Source organism: Nelumbo nucifera, chromosome 4, assembly GCF_055504915.1.
Source record: "Nelumbo nucifera cultivar China Antique chromosome 4, China Antique-T2T, whole genome shotgun sequence".
NCBI classification, from domain to species: Eukaryota; Viridiplantae; Streptophyta; class Magnoliopsida; order Proteales; family Nelumbonaceae; genus Nelumbo; species Nelumbo nucifera.
The window spans coordinates 52,912,117-52,930,412 of record NC_142652.1 but is presented as its reverse complement, the minus strand read 5'-3'; the positions used below and the strand labels follow the sequence as shown (position 1 = coordinate 52,930,412).

Below are 18,296 nucleotides of genomic sequence, written 5' to 3'. Positions count from 1 at the left end.
CTGCTCACGTAGGAGCTTGTGCACGGTTACCAAGGGAGGATGGCTGCATACACAGTTTTTTCAAATCTAAAACAATTAATGGAGGGGAGCAAGATAGTGCATAAAGATCTAAGCGAGCATGAATTAAACGGGTGCGATCATACCAGCACTAATGCACCGGATCCCATCAGAACTCCGAAGTTAAGTGTGCATGGGCGGGAGTAGTCCTAGGATGGGTGACCTCCTGGGAAGTCCTCGTGTTGCACCCCAATTTTATTAATATTTTATTTCGATATCGTATTTGCAAATTCCATTTGTCGTTTCGGCGAGACAAACGCAAACAACGCGCCGGATACTCGGACCACTTGCGGCACGATTGTCATTACTGAATGGGAACCGTGAAAAAACCGGGCTTTTGGCATTCGTCGTGCATTGTGGGCCCCGCGATAGTATTGCATCTATCCGGGGGTGCGGCAGATCTAAAAAGCAAACACTCTGCTCACGTAAGAGCTTGTGCACGGTTACCAAGGGAGGAAGGCTGCATACACAGTTTTTTTCAAGTCTAAAACAATTAATGGAGGGGAGCAAGATAGTGCATAAAGATCTAAGCGAGCATGAATTAAACGGGTGCGATCATACCAGTACTAATGCACCGGATCCCATCAGAACTCCGAAGTTAAGCGTGCTTGGGCGAGAGTAGTAGTAGGATGGGTGACCTCCTGGGAAGTCCTCGTGTTTCACCCCAATTTTATTAATATTTTATTTTGATTTGTATTTGCAAATTCCATTTGTTGTTTCTGGGAGACAACTGGAAACAATGCGTCGGATACTCGGACCATTTGCGGCACGATCGTCATTACTGAATGGCAACGATGCAAGAACCGGGCTTTCGGCATTCGTCATGCATTGTGGGCCCCGCGATAGTATTGCATCTATCCGGGGGTGCGGCAGATCTAAAAAGCAAACACTCTGCTCACGTAAGAGCTTGTGCACGGTTACCACGGGAGGAAGGCTGCATACGCAGTTTTTTCAAGTCTAAAACAATTAATGGAGGGGAGCAAGATAGTGCATAAAGATCTAAGCGAGCATGAATTAAACGGGTGCGATCATACCAGCACTAATGCACCGGATCCCATCAGAACTCCGAAGTTAAGCGTGCTTGGGCGAGAGTAGTACTAGGATGGGTGACCTCCTGGGAAGTCCTCGTGTTGCACTCCAATTTTATTAATATTTTATTTTGATTTGTATTTGCAAATTCCATTTGTTGTTTCTGGGAGACAACTGGAAACAATGCGTCGGATACTCGGACCATTTGCGGCACGATCGTCATTACTGAATGGCAACGATGCAAGAACCGGGCTTTCGGCATTCGTCATGCATTGTGGGCCCCGCGATAGTATGGCATCTATCCGGGGGTGCGGCAGATCTGAAATGCAAACACTCTGCTCACGTAGGAGCTTGTGCACGGTTACCAAGGGAGGAAGGCTGCATACACAGTTTTTTCAAATCAAAAACAATTAATGGAGGGGAACAAGATAGTGCATAAAGATCTAAGCGAGCATGAATTAAACGGGTGCGATCATACCAGCACTAATGCACCGGATCCCATCAGAACTCCGAAGTTAAGTGTGCATGGGCGGGAGTAGTCCTAGGATGGGTGACCTCCTGGGAAGTCCTCGTGTTGCACCCCAATTTTATTAATATTTTATTTCGATATCGTATTTGCAAATTCTATTTGTCGTTTCGGCGAGACAAACGCAAACAACGCGCCGGATACTCGGACCACTTGCGGCACGATTGTCATTACTGAATGGGAACCGTGAAAAAACCGGGCTTTTGGCATTCGTCGTGCATTGTGGGCCCCGCGATAGTATTGCATCTATCCGGGGGTGCGGCAGATCTAAAAAGCAAACACTCTGCTCACGGAAGAGCTTGTGCACGGTTACCAAGGGAGGAAGGCTGCATACACAGTTTTTTTCAAGTCTAAAACAATTAATGGAGGGGAGCAAGATAGTGCATAAAGATCTAAGCGAGCATGAATTAAACGGGTGCGATCATACCAGCACAAATGCACCAGATCCCATCAGAACTCCGAAGTTAAGCGTGCTTGGGCGAGAGTAGTACTAGGATGGGTGACCTCCTGGGAAGTCCTCGTGTTGCACCCCAATTTTATTAATATTTTGTTTTGATTTGTATTTGCAAATTCCATTTGTTGTTTCTGGGAGACAACTGGAAACAATGCGTCGGATACTCGGACCATTTGCGGCACGATCGTCATTACTGAATGGCAACGATGCAAGAACCGGGCTTTCGGCATTCGTCATGCATTGTGGGCCCCGCGATAGTATTGCATCTATCCGGGGGTGCGGCAGATCTGAAATGCAAACACTCTGCTCACGTAGGAGCTTGTGCACGGTTACCAAGGGAGGAAGGCTGCATACACATTTTTTTCAAATCTAAAACAATTAATGGAAGGGAGCAAGATAGTTCATAAAGATCTAAGCGAGCATGAATTAAACTTGTGCGATCATACCAGCACAAATGCACCGGATCCCATCAGAACTCCGAAGTTAAGTGTGCTTGGGCGAGAGTAGTATTAGGATGGGTGACCTCCTGGGAAGTCCTTGTGTTTCACCCCAATTTTATTAATATTTTATTTCGATATCGTATTTGCAAATTCCATTTGTCGTGTCGGCGAGACAAACTCAAACAACGCGCCGGATACTCGGACCATTTGCGGCACGATCGTCATTACTGAATGGGAACCGTGCAAAAACCGGGCTTTTGGCATTCGTCGTGCATTGTGGGCCCCGCGATAGTATTGCATCTATCCGGGGGTGCGGCAGATCTGAAAAGCAAACACTCTGCTCACGTAGGAGCTTGTGCACGGTTACCAAGGGAGGAAGGCTGCATACACAGTTTTTTCAAGTCTAAAACAATTAATGGAGGGGAGCAAGATAGTGCATAAAGATCTAAGCGAGCATGAATTAAACGGGTGCGATCATACCAGCACTAATGCACCGGATCCCATCAGAACTCCGAAGTTAAGTGTGCATGGGCGGGAGTAGTCCTAGGATGGGTGACCTCCTGGGAAGTCCTCGTGTTGCACCCCAATTTTATTAATATTTTATTTCGATATCGTATTTGCAAATTCCATTTGTCGTTTCGGCGAGACAAACGCAAACAACGCGCCGGATACTCGGACCATTTGCGGCACGATTGTCATTATTGAATGGGAACCGTGAAAAAACCGGGGTTTTGGCATTCGTCGTGCATTGTGGGCCCCGCGATAGTATTGCATCTATCCGGGGGTGCGGCAGATCTAAAAAGCAAACACTCTGCTCACGTAAGAGCTTGTGCACGGTTACCAAGGGAGGAAGGCTGCATACACAGTTTTTTCAAGTCTAAAACAATTAATGGAGGGGAGCAAGATAGTGCATAAAGATCTAAGCGAGCATGAATTAAACGGGTGCGATCATACCAGCACTAATGCACCGGATCCCATCCGAACTCCGAAGTTAAGCGTGCTTGGGCGAGAGTAGTACTAGGATGGGTGACCTCCTGGGAAGTCCTCGTGTTGCACCCCAATTTTATTAATATTTTATTTTGATTTGTATTTGCAAATTCCATTTGTTGTTTCTGGGAGACAACTGGAAACAATGCGTCGGATACTCGGACCATTTGCGGCACGATCGTCATTACTGAATGTCAACGATGCAAGAACCGGGCTTTCGGCATTCGTCATGCATTGTGGGCCCCGCGATAGTATGGCATCTATCCGGGGGTGCGGCATATCTGAAATGCAAACACTCTGCTCACGTAGGAGCTTGTGCACGGTTACCAAGGGAGGAAGGCTGCATACACAGTTTTTTCAAATCTAAAACAATTAATGGAGGGGAGCAAGATAGTGCATAAAGATCTAAGCGAGCATGAATTAAACGGGTGCGATCATACCAGCACTAATGCACCGGATCCCATCAGAACTCCGAAGTTAAGTGTGCATGGGCGGGAGTAGTCCTAGGATGGGTGACCTCCTGGGAAGTCCTCGTGTTGCACCCCAATTTTATTAATATTTTATTTCGATATCGTATTTGCAAATTCCATTTGTCGTTTCGGCGAGACAAACGCAAACAACGCGCCGGATACTCGGACCACTTGCGGCACGATTGTCATTACTGAATGGGAACCGTGAAAAAACCGGGCTTTTGGCATTCGTCGTGCATTGTGGGCCCCGCGATAGTATTGCATCTATCCGGGGGTGCGGCAGATCTAAAAAGCAAACACTCTGCTCACGTAAGAGCTTGTGCACGGTTACCAAGGGAGGAAGGCTGCATACACAGTTTTTTTCAAGTCTAAAACAATTAATGGAGGGGAGCAAGATAGTGCATAAAGATCTAAGCGAGCATGAATTAAACGGGTGCGATCATACCAGTACTAATGCACCGGATCCCATCAGAACTCCGAAGTTAAGCGTGCTTGGGCGAGAGTAGTACTAGGATGGGTGACCTCCTGGGAAGTCCTCGTGTTGCACCCCAATTTTATTAATATTTTATTTTGATTTGTATTTGCAAATTCCATTTGTTGTTTCTGGGAGACAACTGGAAACAATGCGTCGGATACTCGGACCATTTGCGGCACGATCGTCATTACTGAATGGCAACGATGCAAGAACCGGGCTTTCGGCATTCGTCATGCATTGTGGGCCCCGCGATAGTATTGCATCTATCCGGGGGTGCGGCAGATCTAAAAAGCAAACACTCTGCTCACGTAAGAGCTTGTGCACGGTTACCAAGGGAGGAAGGCTGCATACACAGTTTTTTCAAGTCTAAAACAATTAATGGAGGGGAGCAAGATAGTGCATAAAGATCTAAGCGAGCATGAATTAAACGGGTGCGATCATACCAGCACTAATGCACCGGATCCCATCAGAACTCCGAAGTTAAGCGTGCTTGGGCGAGAGTAGTACTAGGATGGGTGACCTCCTGGGAAGTCCTCGTGTTGCACTCCAATTTTATTAATATTTTATTTTGATTTGTATTTGCAAATTCCATTTGTTGTTTCTGGGAGACAACTGGAAACAATGCGTCGGATACTCGGACCATTTGCGGCACGATCGTCATTACTGAATGGCAACGATGCAAGAACCGGGCTTTCGGCATTCGTCAAGCATTGTGGGCCCCGCGATAGTATGGCATCTATCCGGGGGTGCGGCAGATCTGAAATGCAAACACTCTGCTCACGTAGGAGCTTGTGCACGGTTACCAAGGGAGGAAGGCTGCATACACAGTTTTTTCAAATCTAAAACAATTAATGGAAGGGAGCAAGATAGTTCATAAAGATCTAAGCGAGCATGAATTTAACTTGTGCGATCATACCAGCACTAATGCACCGGATCCCATCCGAACTCCGAAGTTAAGCGTGCTTGGGCGAGAGTAGTACTAGGATGGGTGACCTCCTGGGAAGTCCTCGTGTTGCACCCCAATTTTATTAATATTTTATTTTGATTTGTATTTGCAAATTCCATTTGTTGTTTCTGGGAGACAACTGGAAACAATGCGTCGGATACTCGGACCATTTGCGGCACGATCGTCATTACTGAATGTCAACGATGTAAGAACCGGGCTTTCGGCATTCGTCATGCATTGTGGGCCCCGCGATAGTATGGCATCTATCCGGGGGTGCGGCAGATCTGAAATGCAAACACTCTGCTCACGTAGGAGCTTGTGCACGGTTACCAAGGGAGGAAGGCTGCATACACAGTTTTTTCAAATCTAAAACAATTAATGGAGGGGAGCAAGATAGTGCATAAAGATCTAAGCGAGCATGAATTAAACGGGTGCGATCATACCAGCACTAATGCACCGGATCCCATCAGAACTCCGAAGTTAAGTGTGCATGGGCGGGAGTAGTCCTAGGATGGGTGACCTCCTGGGAAGTCCTCGTGTTGCACCCCAATTTTATTAATATTTTATTTCGATATCGTATTTGCAAATTCCATTTGTCGTTTCGGCGAGACAAACGCAAACAACGCGCCGGATACTCGGACCACTTGCGGCACGATTGTCATTACTGAATGGGAACCGTGAAAAAACCGGGCTTTTGGCATTCGTCGTGCATTGTGGGCCCCGCGATAGTATTGCATCTATCCGGGGGTGCGGCAGATCTAAAAAGCAAACACTCTGCTCACGTAAGAGCTTGTGCACGGTTACCAAGGGAGGAAGGCTGCATACACAGTTTTTTTCAAGTCTAAAACAATTAATGGAGGGGAGCAAGATAGTGCATAAAGATCTAAGCGAGCATGAATTAAACGGGTGCGATCATACCAGTACTAATGCACCGGATCCCATCAGAACTCTGAAGTTAAGCGTGCTTGGGCGAGAGTAGTACTAGGATGGGTGACCTCCTGGGAAGTCCTCGTGTTGCACCCCAATTTTATTAATATTTTATTTTGATTTGTATTTGCAAATTCCATTTGTTGTTTCTGGGAGACAACTGGAAACAATGCGTCGGATACTCGGACCATTTGCGGCACGATCGTCATTACTGAATGGCAACGATGCAAGAACCGGGCTTTCGGCATTCGTCATGCATTGTGGGCCCCGCGATAGTATTGCATCTATCCGGGGGTGCGGCAGATCTAAAAAGCAAACACTCTGCTCACGTAAGAGCTTGTGCACGGTTACCAAGGGAGGAAGGCTGCATACACAGTTTTTTCAAGTCTAAAACAATTAATGGAGGGGAGCAAGATAGTGCATAAAGATCTAAGCGAGCATGAATTAAACGGGTGCGATCATACCAGCACTAATGCACCGGATCCCATCAGAACTCCGAAGTTAAGCGTGCTTGGGCGAGAGTAGTACTAGGATGGGTGACCTCCTGGGAAGTCCTCGTGTTGCACTCCAATTTTATTAATATTTTATTTTGATTTGTATTTGCAAATTCCATTTGTTGTTTCTGGGAGACAACTGGAAACAATGCGTCGGATACTCGGACCATTTGCGGCACGATCGTCATTACTGAATGGCAACGATGCAAGAACCGGGCTTTCGGCATTCGTCATGCATTGTGGGCCCCGCGATAGTATGGCATCTATCCGGGGGTGCGGCAGATCTGAAATGCAAACACTCTGCTCACGTAGGAGCTTGTGCACGGTTACCAAGGGAGGAAGGCTGCATACACAGTTTTTTCAAATCAAAAACAATTAATGGAGGGGAGCAAGATAGTGCATAAAGATCTAAGCGAGCATGAATTAAACGGGTGCGATCATACCAGCACTAATGCACCGGATCCCATCAGAACTCCGAAGTTAAGTGTGCATGGGCGGGAGTAGTCCTAGGATGGGTGACCTCCTGGGAAGTCCTCGTGTTGCACCCCAATTTTATTAATATTTTATTTCGATATCGTATTTGCAAATTCCATTTGTCGTTTCGGCGAGACAAACGCAAACAACGCGCCGGATACTCGGACCACTTGCGGCACGATTGTCATTACTGAATGGGAACCGTGAAAAAACCGGGCTTTTGGCATTCGTCGTGCATTGTGGGCCCCGCGATAGTATTGCATCTATCCGGGGGTGCGGCAGATCTAAAAAGCAAACACTCTGCTCACGTAAGAGCTTGTGCACGGTTACCAAGGGAGGAAGGCTGCATACACAGTTTTTTTCAAGTCTAAAACAATTAATGGAGGGGAGCAAGATAGTGCATAAAGATCTAAGCGAGCATGAATTAAACGGGTGCGATCATACCAGTACTAATGCACCGGATCCCATCAGAACTCCGAAGTTAAGCGTGCTTGGGCGAGAGTAGTAGTAGGATGGGTGACCTCCTGGGAAGTCCTCGTGTTGCACCCCAATTTTATTAATATTTTATTTTGATTTGTATTTGCAAATTCCATTTGTTGTTTCTGGGAGACAACTGGAAACAATGCGTCGGATACTCGGACCATTTGCGGCACGATCGTCATTACTGAATGGCAACGATGCAAGAACCGGGCTTTCGGCATTCGTCATGCATTGTGGGCCCCGCGATAGTATTGCATCTATCCGGGGGTGCGGCAGATCTAAAAAGCAAACACTCTGCTCACGTAAGAGCTTGTGCACGGTTACCAAGGGAGGAAGGCTGCATACACAGTTTTTTCAAGTCTAAAACAATTAATGGAGGGGAGCAAGATAGTGCATAAAGATCTAAGCGAGCATGAATTAAACGGGTGCGATCATACCAGCACTAATGCACCGGATCCCATCAGAACTCCGAAGTTAAGCGTGCTTGGGCGAGAGTAGTACTAGGATGGGTGACCTCCTGGGAAGTCCTCGTGTTGCACCCCAATTTTATTAATATTTTATTTCGATATCGTATTTGCAAATTCCATTTGTCGTTTCGGCGAGACAAACGCAAACAACGCGCCGGATACTCGGACCATTTGCGGCACGATCGTCATTACTGAATGGCAACGATGCAAGAACCGGGCTTTCGGCATTCGTCATGCATTGTGGGCCCCGCGATAGTATGGCATCTATCCGGGGGTGCGGCAGATCTGAAATGCAAACACTCTGCTCACGTAGGAGCTTGTGCACGGTTACCAAGGGAGGAAGGCTGCATACACAGTTTTTTCAAATCAAAAACAATTAATGGAGGGGAGCAAGATAGTGCATAAAGATCTAAGCGAGCATGAATTAAACGGGTGCGATCATACCAGCACTAATGCACCGGATCCCATCAGAACTCCGAAGTTAAGTGTGCATGGGCGGGAGTAGTCCTAGGATGGGTGACCTCCTGGGAAGTCCTCGTGTTGCACCCCAATTTTATTAATATTTTATTTCGATATCGTATTTGCAAATTCCATTTGTCGTTTCGGCGAGACAAACGCAAACAACGCGCCGGATACTCGGACCACTTGCGGCACGATTGTCATTACTGAATGGGAACCGTGAAAAAACCGGGCTTTTGGCATTCGTCGTGCATTGTGGGCCCCGCGATAGTATTGCATCTATCCGGGGGTGCGGCAGATCTAAAAAGCAAACACTCTGCTCACGTAAGAGCTTGTGCACGGTTACCAAGGGAGGAAGGCTGCATACACAGTTTTTTTCAAGTCTAAAACAATTAATGGAGGGGAGCAAGATAGTGCATAAAGATCTAAGCGAGCATGAATTAAACGGGTGCGATCATACCAGCACAAATGCACCAGATCCCATCAGAACTCCGAAGTTAAGCGTGCTTGGGCGAGAGTAGTACTAGGATGGGTGACCTCCTGGGAAGTCCTCGTGTTGCACCCCAATTTTATTAATATTTTGTTTTGATTTGTATTTGCAAATTCCATTTGTTGTTTCTGGGAGACAACTGGAAACAATGCGTCGGATACTCGGACCATTTGCGGCACGATCGTCATTACTGAATGGCAACGATGCAAGAACCGGGCTTTCGGCATTCGTCATGCATTGTGGGCCCCGCGATAGTATTGCATCTATCCGGGGGTGCGGCAGATCTGAAATGCAAACACTCTGCTCACGTAGGAGCTTGTGCACGGTTACCAAGGGAGGAAGGCTGCATACACATTTTTTTCAAATCTAAAACAATTAATGGAAGGGAGCAAGATAGTTCATAAAGATCTAAGCGAGCATGAATTAAACTTGTGCGATCATACCAGCACAAATGCACCGGATCCCATCAGAACTCCGAAGTTAAGTGTGCTTGGGCGAGAGTAGTATTAGGATGGGTGACCTCCTGGGAAGTCCTTGTGTTTCACCCCAATTTTATTAATATTTTATTTCGATATCGTATTTGCAAATTCCATTTGTCGTGTCGGCGAGACAAACTCAAACAACGCGCCGGATACTCGGACCATTTGCGGCACGATCGTCATTACTGAATGGGAACCGTGCAAAAACCGGGCTTTTGGCATTCGTCGTGCATTGTGGGCCCCGCGATAGTATTGCATCTATCCGGGGGTGCGGCAGATCTGAAAAGCAAACACTCTGCTCACGTAGGAGCTTGTGCACGGTTACCAAGGGAGGAAGGCTGCATACACAGTTTTTTCAAGTCTAAAACAATTAATGGAGGGGAGCAAGATAGTGCATAAAGATCTAAGCGAGCATGAATTAAACGGGTGCGATCATACCAGCACTAATGCACCGGATCCCATCAGAACTCCGAAGTTAAGTGTGCATGGGCGGGAGTAGTCCTAGGATGGGTGACCTCCTGGGAAGTCCTCGTGTTGCACCCCAATTTTATTAATATTTTATTTCGATATCGTATTTGCAAATTCCATTTGTCGTTTCGGCGAGACAAACGCAAACAACGCGCCGGATACTCGGACCATTTGCGGCACGATTGTCATTATTGAATGGGAACCGTGAAAAAACCGGGGTTTTGGCATTCGTCGTGCATTGTGGGCCCCGCGATAGTATTGCATCTATCCGGGGGTGCGGCAGATCTAAAAAGCAAACACTCTGCTCACGTAAGAGCTTGTGCACGGTTACCAAGGGAGGAAGGCTGCATACACAGTTTTTTCAAGTCTAAAACAATTAATGGAGGGGAGCAAGATAGTGCATAAAGATCTAAGCGAGCATGAATTAAACGGGTGCGATCATACCAGCACTAATGCACCGGATCCCATCCGAACTCCGAAGTTAAGCGTGCTTGGGCGAGAGTAGTACTAGGATGGGTGACCTCCTGGGAAGTCCTCGTGTTGCACCCCAATTTTATTAATATTTTATTTTGATTTGTATTTGCAAATTCCATTTGTTGTTTCTGGGAGACAACTGGAAACAATGCGTCGGATACTCGGACCATTTGCGGCACGATCGTCATTACTGAATGTCAACGATGCAAGAACCGGGCTTTCGGCATTCGTCATGCATTGTGGGCCCCGCGATAGTATGGCATCTATCCGGGGGTGCGGCAGATCTGAAATGCAAACACTCTGCTCACGTAGGAGCTTGTGCACGGTTACCAAGGGAGGAAGGCTGCATACACAGTTTTTTCAAATCTAAAACAATTAATGGAGGGGAGCAAGATAGTGCATAAAGATCTAAGCGAGCATGAATTAAACGGGTGCGATCATACCAGCACTAATGCACCGGATCCCATCAGAACTCCGAAGTTAAGTGTGCTTGGGCGAGAGTAGTATTAGGATGGGTGACCTCCTGGGAAGTCCTTGTGTTTCACCCCAATTTTATTAATATTTTATTTCGATATCGTATTTGCAAATTCCATTTGTCGTGTCGGCGAGACAAACTCAAACAACGCGCCGGATACTCGGACCATTTGCGGCACGATCGTCATTACTGAATGGGAACCGTGCAAAAACCGGGCTTTTGGCATTCGTCGTGCATTGTGGGCCCCGCGATAGTATTGCATCTATCCGGGGGTGCGGCAGATCTGAACAGCAAACACTCTGCTCACGTAGGAGCTTGTGCACGGTTACCAAGGGAGGAAGGCTGCATACACAGTTTTTTCAAGTCTAAAACAATTAATGGAGGGGAGCAAGATAGTGCATAAAGATCTAAGCGAGCATGAATTAAACGGGTGCGATCATACCAGCACTAATGCACCGGATCCCATCAGAACTCCGAAGTTAAGTGTGCATGGGCGGGAGTAGTCCTAGGATGGGTGACCTCCTGGGAAGTCCTCGTGTTGCACCCCAATTTTATTAATATTTTATTTCGATATCGTATTTGCAAATTCCATTTGTCGTTTCGGCGAGACAAACGCAAACAACGCGCCGGATACTCGGACCATTTGCGGCACGATTGTCATTATTGAATGGGAACCGTGAAAAAACCGGGGTTTTGGCATTCGTCGTGCATTGTGGGCCCCGCGATAGTATTGCATCTATCCGGGGGTGCGGCAGATCTAAAAAGCAAACACTCTGCTCACGTAAGAGCTTGTGCACGGTTACCAAGGGAGGAAGGCTGCATACACAGTTTTTTCAAGTCTAAAACAATTAATGGAGGGGAGCAAGATAGTGCATAAAGATCTAAGCGAGCATGAATTAAACGGGTGCGATCATACCAGCACTAATGCACCGGATCCCATCCGAACTCCGAAGTTAAGCGTGCTTGGGCGAGAGTAGTACTAGGATGGGTGACCTCCTGGGAAGTCCTCGTGTTGCACCCCAATTTTATTAATATTTTATTTTGATTTGTATTTGCAAATTCCATTTGTTGTTTCTGGGAGACAACTGGAAACAATGCGTCGGATACTCAGACCATTTGCGGCACGATCGTCATTACTGAATGTCAACGATGCAAGAACCGGGCTTTCGGCATTCGTCATGCATTGTGGGCCCCGCGATAGTATGGCATCTATCCGGGGGTGCGGCAGATCTGAAATGCAAACACTCTGCTCACGTAGGAGCTTGTGCACGGTTACCAAGGGAGGAAGGCTGCATACACAGTTTTTTCAAATCTAAAACAATTAATGGAGGGAAGCAAGATAGTGCATAAAGATCTAAGCGAGCATGAATTAAACGGGTGCGATCATACCAGCACTAATGCACCGGATCCCATCAGAACTCCGAAGTTAAGTGTGCATGGGCGGGAGTAGTCCTAGGATGGGTGACCTCCTGGGAAGTCCTCGTGTTGCACCCCAATTTTATTAATATTTTATTTCGATATCGTATTTGCAAATTCCATTTGTCGTTTCGGCGAGACAAACGCAAACAACGCGCCGGATACTCGGACCACTTGCGGCACGATTGTCATTACTGAATGGGAACCGTGAAAAAACCGGGCTTTTGGCATTCGTCGTGCATTGTGGGCCCCGCGATAGTATTGCATCTATCCGGGGGTGCGGCAGATCTAAAAAGCAAACACTCTGCTCACGTAAGAGCTTGTGCACGGTTACCAAGGGAGGAAGGCTGCATACACAGTTTTTTTCAAGTCTAAAACAATTAATGGAGGGGAGCAAGATAGTGCATAAAGATCTAAGCGAGCATGAATTAAACGGGTGCGATCATACCAGTACTAATGCACCGGATCCCATCAGAACTCCGAAGTTAAGCGTGCTTGGGCGAGAGTAGTACTAGGATGGGTGACCTCCTGGGAAGTCCTCGTGTTGCACCCCAATTTTATTAATATTTTATTTTGATTTGTATTTGCAAATTCCATTTGTTGTTTCTGGGAGACAACTGGAAACAATGCGTCGGATACTCGGACCATTTGCGGCACGATCGTCATTACTGAATGGCAACGATGCAAGAACCGGGCTTTCGGCATTCGTCATGCATTGTGGGCCCCGCGATAGTATTGCATCTATCCGGGGGTGCGGCAGATCTAAAAAGCAAACACTCTGCTCACGTAAGAGCTTGTGCACGGTTACCAAGGGAGGAAGGCTGCATACACAGTTTTTTCAAGTCTAAAACAATTAATGGAGGGGAGCAAGATAGTGCATAAAGATCTAAGCGAGCATGAATTAAACGGGTGCGATCATACCAGCACTAATGCACCGGATCCCATCAGAACTCCGAAGTTAAGCGTGCTTGGGCGAGAGTAGTACTAGGATGGGTGACCTCCTGGGAAGTCCTCGTGTTGCACTCCAATTTTATTAATATTTTATTTTGATTTGTATTTGCAAATTCCATTTGTTGTTTCTGGGAGACAACTGGAAACAATGCGTCGGATACTCGGACCATTTGCGGCACGATCGTCATTACTGAATGGCAACGATGCAAGAACCGGGCTTTCGGCATTCGTCAAGCATTGTGGGCCCCGCGATAGTATGGCATCTATCCGGGGGTGCGGCAGATCTGAAATGCAAACACTCTGCTCACGTAGGAGCTTGTGCACGGTTACCAAGGGAGGAAGGCTGCATACACAGTTTTTTCAAATCTAAAACAATTAATGGAAGGGAGCAAGATAGTTCATAAAGATCTAAGCGAGCATGAATTAAACTTGTGCGATCATACCAGCACTAATGCACCGGATCCCATCCGAACTCCGAAGTTAAGCGTGCTTGGGCGAGAGTAGTACTAGGATGGGTGACCTCCTGGGAAGTCCTCGTGTTGCACCCCAATTTTATTAATATTTTATTTTGATTTGTATTTGCAAATTCCATTTGTTGTTTCTGGGAGACAACTGGAAACAATGCGTCGGATACTCGGACCATTTGCGGCACGATCGTCATTACTGAATGTCAACGATGCAAGAACCGGGCTTTCGGCATTCGTCATGCATTGTGGGCCCCGCGATAGTATGGCATCTATCCGGGGGTGCGGCAGATCTGAAATGCAAACACTCTGCTCACGTAGGAGCTTGTGCACGGTTACCAAGGGAGGAAGGCTGCATACACAGTTTTTTCAAATCTAAAACAATTAATGGAGGGGAGCAAGATAGTGCATAAAGATCTAAGCGAGCATGAATTAAACGGGTGCGATCATACCAGCACTAATGCACCGGATCCCATCAGAACTCCGAAGTTAAGTGTGCATGGGCGGGAGTAGTCCTAGGATGGGTGACCTCCTGGGAAGTCCTCGTGTTGCACCCCAATTTTATTAATATTTTATTTCGATATCGTATTTGCAAATTCCATTTGTCGTTTCGGCGAGACAAACGCAAACAACGCGCCGGATACTCGGACCACTTGCGGCACGATTGTCATTACTGAATGGGAACCGTGAAAAAACCGGGCTTTTGGCATTCGTCGTGCATTGTGGGCCCCGCGATAGTATTGCATCTATCCGGGGGTGCGGCAGATCTAAAAAGCAAACACTCTGCTCACGTAAGAGCTTGTGCACGGTTACCAAGGGAGGAAGGCTGCATACACAGTTTTTTTCAAGTCTAAAACAATTAATGGAGGGGAGCAAGATAGTGCATAAAGATCTAAGCGAGCATGAATTAAACGGGTGCGATCATACCAGTACTAATGCACCGGATCCCATCAGAACTCTGAAGTTAAGCGTGCTTGGGCGAGAGTAGTACTAGGATGGGTGACCTCCTGGGAAGTCCTCGTGTTGCACCCCAATTTTATTAATATTTTATTTTGATTTGTATTTGCAAATTCCATTTGTTGTTTCTGGGAGACAACTGGAAACAATGCGTCGGATACTCGGACCATTTGCGGCACGATCGTCATTACTGAATGGCAACGATGCAAGAACCGGGCTTTCGGCATTCGTCATGCATTGTGGGCCCCGCGATAGTATTGCATCTATCCGGGGGTGCGGCAGATCTAAAAAGCAAACACTCTGCTCACGTAAGAGCTTGTGCACGGTTACCAAGGGAGGAAGGCTGCATACACAGTTTTTTCAAGTCTAAAACAATTAATGGAGGGGAGCAAGATAGTGCATAAAGATCTAAGCGAGCATGAATTAAACGGGTGCGATCATACCAGCACTAATGCACCGGATCCCATCAGAACTCCGAAGTTAAGCGTGCTTGGGCGAGAGTAGTACTAGGATGGGTGACCTCCTGGGAAGTCCTCGTGTTGCACTCCAATTTTATTAATATTTTATTTTGATTTGTATTTGCAAATTCCATTTGTTGTTTCTGGGAGACAACTGGAAACAATGCGTCGGATACACGGACCATTTGCGGCACGATCGTCATTACTGAATGGCAACGATGCAAGAACCGGGCTTTCGGCATTCGTCATGCATTGTGGGCCCCGCGATAGTATGGCATCTATCCGGGGGTGCGGCAGATCTGAAATGCAAACACTCTGCTCACGTAGGAGCTTGTGCACGGTTACCAAGGGAGGAAGGCTGCATACACAGTTTTTTCAAATCAAAAACAATTAATGGAGGGGAGCAAGATAGTGCATAAAGATCTAAGCGAGCATGAATTAAACGGGTGCGATCATACCAGCACTAATGCACCGGATCCCATCAGAACTCCGAAGTTAAGTGTGCATGGGCGGGAGTAGTCCTAGGATGGGTGACCTCCTGGGAAGTCCTCGTGTTGCACCCCAATTTTATTAATATTTTATTTCGATATCGTATTTGCAAATTCCATTTGTCGTTTCGGCGAGACAAACGCAAACAACGCGCCGGATACTCGGACCACTTGCGGCACGATTGTCATTACTGAATGGGAACCGTGAAAAAACCGGGCTTTTGGCATTCGTCGTGCATTGTGGGCCCCGCGATAGTATTGCATCTATCCGGGGGTGCGGCAGATCTAAAAAGCAAACACTCTGCTCACGTAAGAGCTTGTGCACGGTTACCAAGGGAGGAAGGCTGCATACACAGTTTTTTTCAAGTCTAAAACAATTAATGGAGGGGAGCAAGATAGTGCATAAAGATCTAAGCGAGCATGAATTAAACGGGTGCGATCATACCAGCACAAATGCACCAGATCCCATCAGAACTCCGAAGTTAAGCGTGCTTGGGCGAGAGTAGTACTAGGATGGGTGACCTCCTGGGAAGTCCTCGTGTTGCACCCCAATTTTATTAATATTTTATTTTGATTTGTATTTGCAAATTCCATTTGTTGTTTCTGGGAGACAACTGGAAACAATGCGTCGGATACTCGGACCATTTGCGGCACGATCGTCATTACTGAATGGCAACGATGCAAGAACCGGGCTTTCGGCATTCGACATGCATTGTGGGCCCCGCGATAGTATTGCATCTATCCGGGGGTGCGGCAGATCTAAAAAGCAAACACTCTGCTCACGTAAGAGCTTGTGCACGGTTACCAAGGGAGGAAGGCTGCATACACAGTTTTTTCAAGTCTAAAACAATTAATGGAGGGGAGCAAGATAGTGCATAAAGATCTAAGCGAGCATGAATTAAACGGGTGCGATCATACCAGCACTAATCCACCGGATCCCATCAGAACTCCGAAGTTATTGTGCTTGGGCGAGAGTAGTACTAGGATGGGTGACCTCCTGGGAAGTCCTCGTGTTGCACCCCAATTTTATTAATATTTTATTTTGATTTGTATTTGCAAATTCCATTTGTTGTTTCTGGGAGACAACTGGAAACAATGCGTCGGATACTCGGACCATTTGCGGCACGATCGTCATTACTGAATGGCAACGATGCAAGAACCGGGCTTTCGGCATTCGTCATGCATTGTGGGCCCCGCGATAGTATTGCATCTATCCGGGGGTGCGGCAGATCTGAAATGCAAACACTCTGCTCACGTAGGAGCTTGTGCACGGTTACCAAGGGAGGAAGGCTGCATACACAGTTTTTTCAAATCTAAAACAATTAATGGAGGGGAGCAAGATAGTGCATAAAGTTCTAAGCGAGCATGAATAAAACGGTTGCGATCATACCAGCACTAATGCACCGGATCCCATCAGAACTCCGAAGTTAAGTGTGCATGGGCGGGAGTAGTCCTAGGATGGGTGACCTCCTGGGAAGTCCTCGTGTTGCACCCCAATTTTATTAATATTTTATTTCGATATCGTATTTGCAAATTCCATTTGTCGTTTCGGCGAGACAAACGCAAACAACGCGCCGGATACTCGGACCATTTGTGGCACGATTGTCATTACTGAATGGGAACCGTGAAAAAACCGGGCTTTTGGCATTCGTCGTGCATTGTGGGCCCCGCGATAGTATTGCATCTATCCGGGGGTGCGGCAGATCTAAAAAGCAAACACTCTGCTCACGTAAGAGCTTGTGCACGGTTACCAAGCGAGGAGGGCTGCATACACAGTTTTTTTCAAGTCTAAAACAATTAATGGAGGGGAGCAAGATAGTGCATAAAGATCTAAGCGAGCATGAATTAAACGGGTGCGATCATTCCAGCACTAATGCACCGGATCCCATCAGAACTCCGAAGTTAAGCGTGCTTGGGCGAGAGTGGTACTAGGATGGGTGACCTCCTGGGAAGTCCTCGTGTTGCACCCCAATTTTATTAATATTTTATTTTGATTTGTATTTGCAAATTCCATTTGTTGTTTCTGGGAGACAACTGGAAACAATGCGTCGGATACTCGGACCATTTGCGGCACGATCGTCATTACTGAATGGCAACGATGCAAGAACCGGGCTTTCGGCATTCGTCATGCATTGTGGGCCCCGCGATAGTATTGCATCTATCCGGGGGTGCGGCAGATCTAAAAAGCAAACACTCTGCTCACGTAAGAGCTTGTGCACGGTTACCAAGGGAGGAAGGCTGCATACACAGTTTTTTCAAGTCTAAAACAATTAATGGAGGGGAGCAAGATAGTGCATAAAGATCTAAGCGAGCATGAATTAAACGGGTGCGATCATACCAGCACTAATGCACCGGATCCCATCAGAACTCCGAAGTTAAGCGTGCTTGGGCGAGAGTAGTACTAGGATGGGTGACCTCCTGGGAAGTCCTCTTGTTGCACCCCAATTTTATTAATATTTTATTTTGATTTGTATTTGCAAATTCCATTTGT

General features: G+C 46.8%; 37 non-coding genes and 2 pseudogenes across 37 annotated transcripts; all 39 read left to right on the top strand.

Annotated features, from left to right (window-relative positions):
* The first annotated feature begins 129 nt into the window (after positions 1–129).
* On the top strand, positions 130–248 carry LOC148798230 (5S ribosomal RNA). Its single transcript, XR_016074266.1, has one exon. It is a non-coding gene; the product is annotated as a 5S ribosomal RNA (ribosomal RNA).
* Positions 249–604: 356 nt separating this feature from the next.
* Positions 605–723, top strand: LOC148798229 (5S ribosomal RNA). Its single transcript, XR_016068919.1, has one exon. It is a non-coding gene; the product is annotated as a 5S ribosomal RNA (ribosomal RNA).
* Positions 724–1,077: 354 nt separating this feature from the next.
* Positions 1,078–1,196, top strand: LOC148798228 (5S ribosomal RNA). Its single transcript, XR_016069914.1, has one exon. It is a non-coding gene; the product is annotated as a 5S ribosomal RNA (ribosomal RNA).
* A 354-nt stretch (positions 1,197–1,550) lies between these two features.
* On the top strand, positions 1,551–1,669 carry LOC148798227 (5S ribosomal RNA). Its single transcript, XR_016074264.1, has one exon. It is a non-coding gene; the product is annotated as a 5S ribosomal RNA (ribosomal RNA).
* A 356-nt stretch (positions 1,670–2,025) lies between these two features.
* LOC148798226 (5S ribosomal RNA) lies at positions 2,026–2,144 on the top strand. Its single transcript, XR_016072816.1, has one exon. It is a non-coding gene; the product is annotated as a 5S ribosomal RNA (ribosomal RNA).
* Positions 2,145–2,498: 354 nt separating this feature from the next.
* Positions 2,499–2,617, top strand: LOC148798225 (5S ribosomal RNA; annotated as a pseudogene).
* A 355-nt stretch (positions 2,618–2,972) lies between these two features.
* On the top strand, positions 2,973–3,091 carry LOC148798224 (5S ribosomal RNA). The gene has a single exon (XR_016074263.1). It is a non-coding gene; the product is annotated as a 5S ribosomal RNA (ribosomal RNA).
* Positions 3,092–3,446: 355 nt separating this feature from the next.
* Positions 3,447–3,565, top strand: LOC148798223 (5S ribosomal RNA). The gene has a single exon (XR_016074304.1). It is a non-coding gene; the product is annotated as a 5S ribosomal RNA (ribosomal RNA).
* Positions 3,566–3,919: 354 nt separating this feature from the next.
* On the top strand, positions 3,920–4,038 carry LOC148798222 (5S ribosomal RNA). The gene has a single exon (XR_016074262.1). It is a non-coding gene; the product is annotated as a 5S ribosomal RNA (ribosomal RNA).
* A 356-nt stretch (positions 4,039–4,394) lies between these two features.
* Positions 4,395–4,513, top strand: LOC148798221 (5S ribosomal RNA). Its single transcript, XR_016071160.1, has one exon. It is a non-coding gene; the product is annotated as a 5S ribosomal RNA (ribosomal RNA).
* Positions 4,514–4,867: 354 nt separating this feature from the next.
* LOC148798220 (5S ribosomal RNA) lies at positions 4,868–4,986 on the top strand. Its single transcript, XR_016069903.1, has one exon. It is a non-coding gene; the product is annotated as a 5S ribosomal RNA (ribosomal RNA).
* Positions 4,987–5,340: 354 nt separating this feature from the next.
* LOC148798219 (5S ribosomal RNA) lies at positions 5,341–5,459 on the top strand. Its single transcript, XR_016072206.1, has one exon. It is a non-coding gene; the product is annotated as a 5S ribosomal RNA (ribosomal RNA).
* Positions 5,460–5,813: 354 nt separating this feature from the next.
* Positions 5,814–5,932, top strand: LOC148798218 (5S ribosomal RNA). The gene has a single exon (XR_016074261.1). It is a non-coding gene; the product is annotated as a 5S ribosomal RNA (ribosomal RNA).
* A 356-nt stretch (positions 5,933–6,288) lies between these two features.
* LOC148798217 (5S ribosomal RNA) lies at positions 6,289–6,407 on the top strand. The gene has a single exon (XR_016072540.1). It is a non-coding gene; the product is annotated as a 5S ribosomal RNA (ribosomal RNA).
* Positions 6,408–6,761: 354 nt separating this feature from the next.
* LOC148798216 (5S ribosomal RNA) lies at positions 6,762–6,880 on the top strand. Its single transcript, XR_016069892.1, has one exon. It is a non-coding gene; the product is annotated as a 5S ribosomal RNA (ribosomal RNA).
* A 354-nt stretch (positions 6,881–7,234) lies between these two features.
* LOC148798215 (5S ribosomal RNA) lies at positions 7,235–7,353 on the top strand. The gene has a single exon (XR_016074260.1). It is a non-coding gene; the product is annotated as a 5S ribosomal RNA (ribosomal RNA).
* A 356-nt stretch (positions 7,354–7,709) lies between these two features.
* Positions 7,710–7,828, top strand: LOC148798214 (5S ribosomal RNA). Its single transcript, XR_016072251.1, has one exon. It is a non-coding gene; the product is annotated as a 5S ribosomal RNA (ribosomal RNA).
* A 354-nt stretch (positions 7,829–8,182) lies between these two features.
* Positions 8,183–8,301, top strand: LOC148798213 (5S ribosomal RNA). The gene has a single exon (XR_016075273.1). It is a non-coding gene; the product is annotated as a 5S ribosomal RNA (ribosomal RNA).
* A 355-nt stretch (positions 8,302–8,656) lies between these two features.
* LOC148798212 (5S ribosomal RNA) lies at positions 8,657–8,775 on the top strand. The gene has a single exon (XR_016074259.1). It is a non-coding gene; the product is annotated as a 5S ribosomal RNA (ribosomal RNA).
* A 356-nt stretch (positions 8,776–9,131) lies between these two features.
* On the top strand, positions 9,132–9,250 carry LOC148798211 (5S ribosomal RNA). Its single transcript, XR_016072815.1, has one exon. It is a non-coding gene; the product is annotated as a 5S ribosomal RNA (ribosomal RNA).
* A 354-nt stretch (positions 9,251–9,604) lies between these two features.
* On the top strand, positions 9,605–9,723 carry LOC148798210 (5S ribosomal RNA; annotated as a pseudogene).
* A 355-nt stretch (positions 9,724–10,078) lies between these two features.
* Positions 10,079–10,197, top strand: LOC148798209 (5S ribosomal RNA). The gene has a single exon (XR_016074258.1). It is a non-coding gene; the product is annotated as a 5S ribosomal RNA (ribosomal RNA).
* A 355-nt stretch (positions 10,198–10,552) lies between these two features.
* On the top strand, positions 10,553–10,671 carry LOC148798208 (5S ribosomal RNA). Its single transcript, XR_016074193.1, has one exon. It is a non-coding gene; the product is annotated as a 5S ribosomal RNA (ribosomal RNA).
* A 354-nt stretch (positions 10,672–11,025) lies between these two features.
* Positions 11,026–11,144, top strand: LOC148798207 (5S ribosomal RNA). The gene has a single exon (XR_016069877.1). It is a non-coding gene; the product is annotated as a 5S ribosomal RNA (ribosomal RNA).
* Positions 11,145–11,499: 355 nt separating this feature from the next.
* On the top strand, positions 11,500–11,618 carry LOC148798206 (5S ribosomal RNA). Its single transcript, XR_016074257.1, has one exon. It is a non-coding gene; the product is annotated as a 5S ribosomal RNA (ribosomal RNA).
* Positions 11,619–11,973: 355 nt separating this feature from the next.
* On the top strand, positions 11,974–12,092 carry LOC148798205 (5S ribosomal RNA). Its single transcript, XR_016074072.1, has one exon. It is a non-coding gene; the product is annotated as a 5S ribosomal RNA (ribosomal RNA).
* Positions 12,093–12,446: 354 nt separating this feature from the next.
* LOC148798204 (5S ribosomal RNA) lies at positions 12,447–12,565 on the top strand. The gene has a single exon (XR_016074256.1). It is a non-coding gene; the product is annotated as a 5S ribosomal RNA (ribosomal RNA).
* Positions 12,566–12,921: 356 nt separating this feature from the next.
* Positions 12,922–13,040, top strand: LOC148798203 (5S ribosomal RNA). Its single transcript, XR_016071159.1, has one exon. It is a non-coding gene; the product is annotated as a 5S ribosomal RNA (ribosomal RNA).
* A 354-nt stretch (positions 13,041–13,394) lies between these two features.
* LOC148798202 (5S ribosomal RNA) lies at positions 13,395–13,513 on the top strand. Its single transcript, XR_016069881.1, has one exon. It is a non-coding gene; the product is annotated as a 5S ribosomal RNA (ribosomal RNA).
* A 354-nt stretch (positions 13,514–13,867) lies between these two features.
* On the top strand, positions 13,868–13,986 carry LOC148798201 (5S ribosomal RNA). Its single transcript, XR_016072205.1, has one exon. It is a non-coding gene; the product is annotated as a 5S ribosomal RNA (ribosomal RNA).
* Positions 13,987–14,340: 354 nt separating this feature from the next.
* On the top strand, positions 14,341–14,459 carry LOC148798200 (5S ribosomal RNA). The gene has a single exon (XR_016074255.1). It is a non-coding gene; the product is annotated as a 5S ribosomal RNA (ribosomal RNA).
* Positions 14,460–14,815: 356 nt separating this feature from the next.
* On the top strand, positions 14,816–14,934 carry LOC148798199 (5S ribosomal RNA). The gene has a single exon (XR_016072539.1). It is a non-coding gene; the product is annotated as a 5S ribosomal RNA (ribosomal RNA).
* A 354-nt stretch (positions 14,935–15,288) lies between these two features.
* Positions 15,289–15,407, top strand: LOC148798198 (5S ribosomal RNA). The gene has a single exon (XR_016069870.1). It is a non-coding gene; the product is annotated as a 5S ribosomal RNA (ribosomal RNA).
* Positions 15,408–15,761: 354 nt separating this feature from the next.
* Positions 15,762–15,880, top strand: LOC148798197 (5S ribosomal RNA). Its single transcript, XR_016074253.1, has one exon. It is a non-coding gene; the product is annotated as a 5S ribosomal RNA (ribosomal RNA).
* A 356-nt stretch (positions 15,881–16,236) lies between these two features.
* LOC148798196 (5S ribosomal RNA) lies at positions 16,237–16,355 on the top strand. Its single transcript, XR_016072814.1, has one exon. It is a non-coding gene; the product is annotated as a 5S ribosomal RNA (ribosomal RNA).
* Positions 16,356–16,709: 354 nt separating this feature from the next.
* LOC148798195 (5S ribosomal RNA) lies at positions 16,710–16,827 on the top strand. Its single transcript, XR_016070700.1, has one exon. It is a non-coding gene; the product is annotated as a 5S ribosomal RNA (ribosomal RNA).
* Positions 16,828–17,181: 354 nt separating this feature from the next.
* LOC148798194 (5S ribosomal RNA) lies at positions 17,182–17,300 on the top strand. The gene has a single exon (XR_016068886.1). It is a non-coding gene; the product is annotated as a 5S ribosomal RNA (ribosomal RNA).
* A 356-nt stretch (positions 17,301–17,656) lies between these two features.
* On the top strand, positions 17,657–17,775 carry LOC148798193 (5S ribosomal RNA). Its single transcript, XR_016073043.1, has one exon. It is a non-coding gene; the product is annotated as a 5S ribosomal RNA (ribosomal RNA).
* Positions 17,776–18,129: 354 nt separating this feature from the next.
* LOC148798192 (5S ribosomal RNA) lies at positions 18,130–18,248 on the top strand. The gene has a single exon (XR_016072765.1). It is a non-coding gene; the product is annotated as a 5S ribosomal RNA (ribosomal RNA).
* Positions 18,249–18,296: the final 48 nt, after the last annotated feature.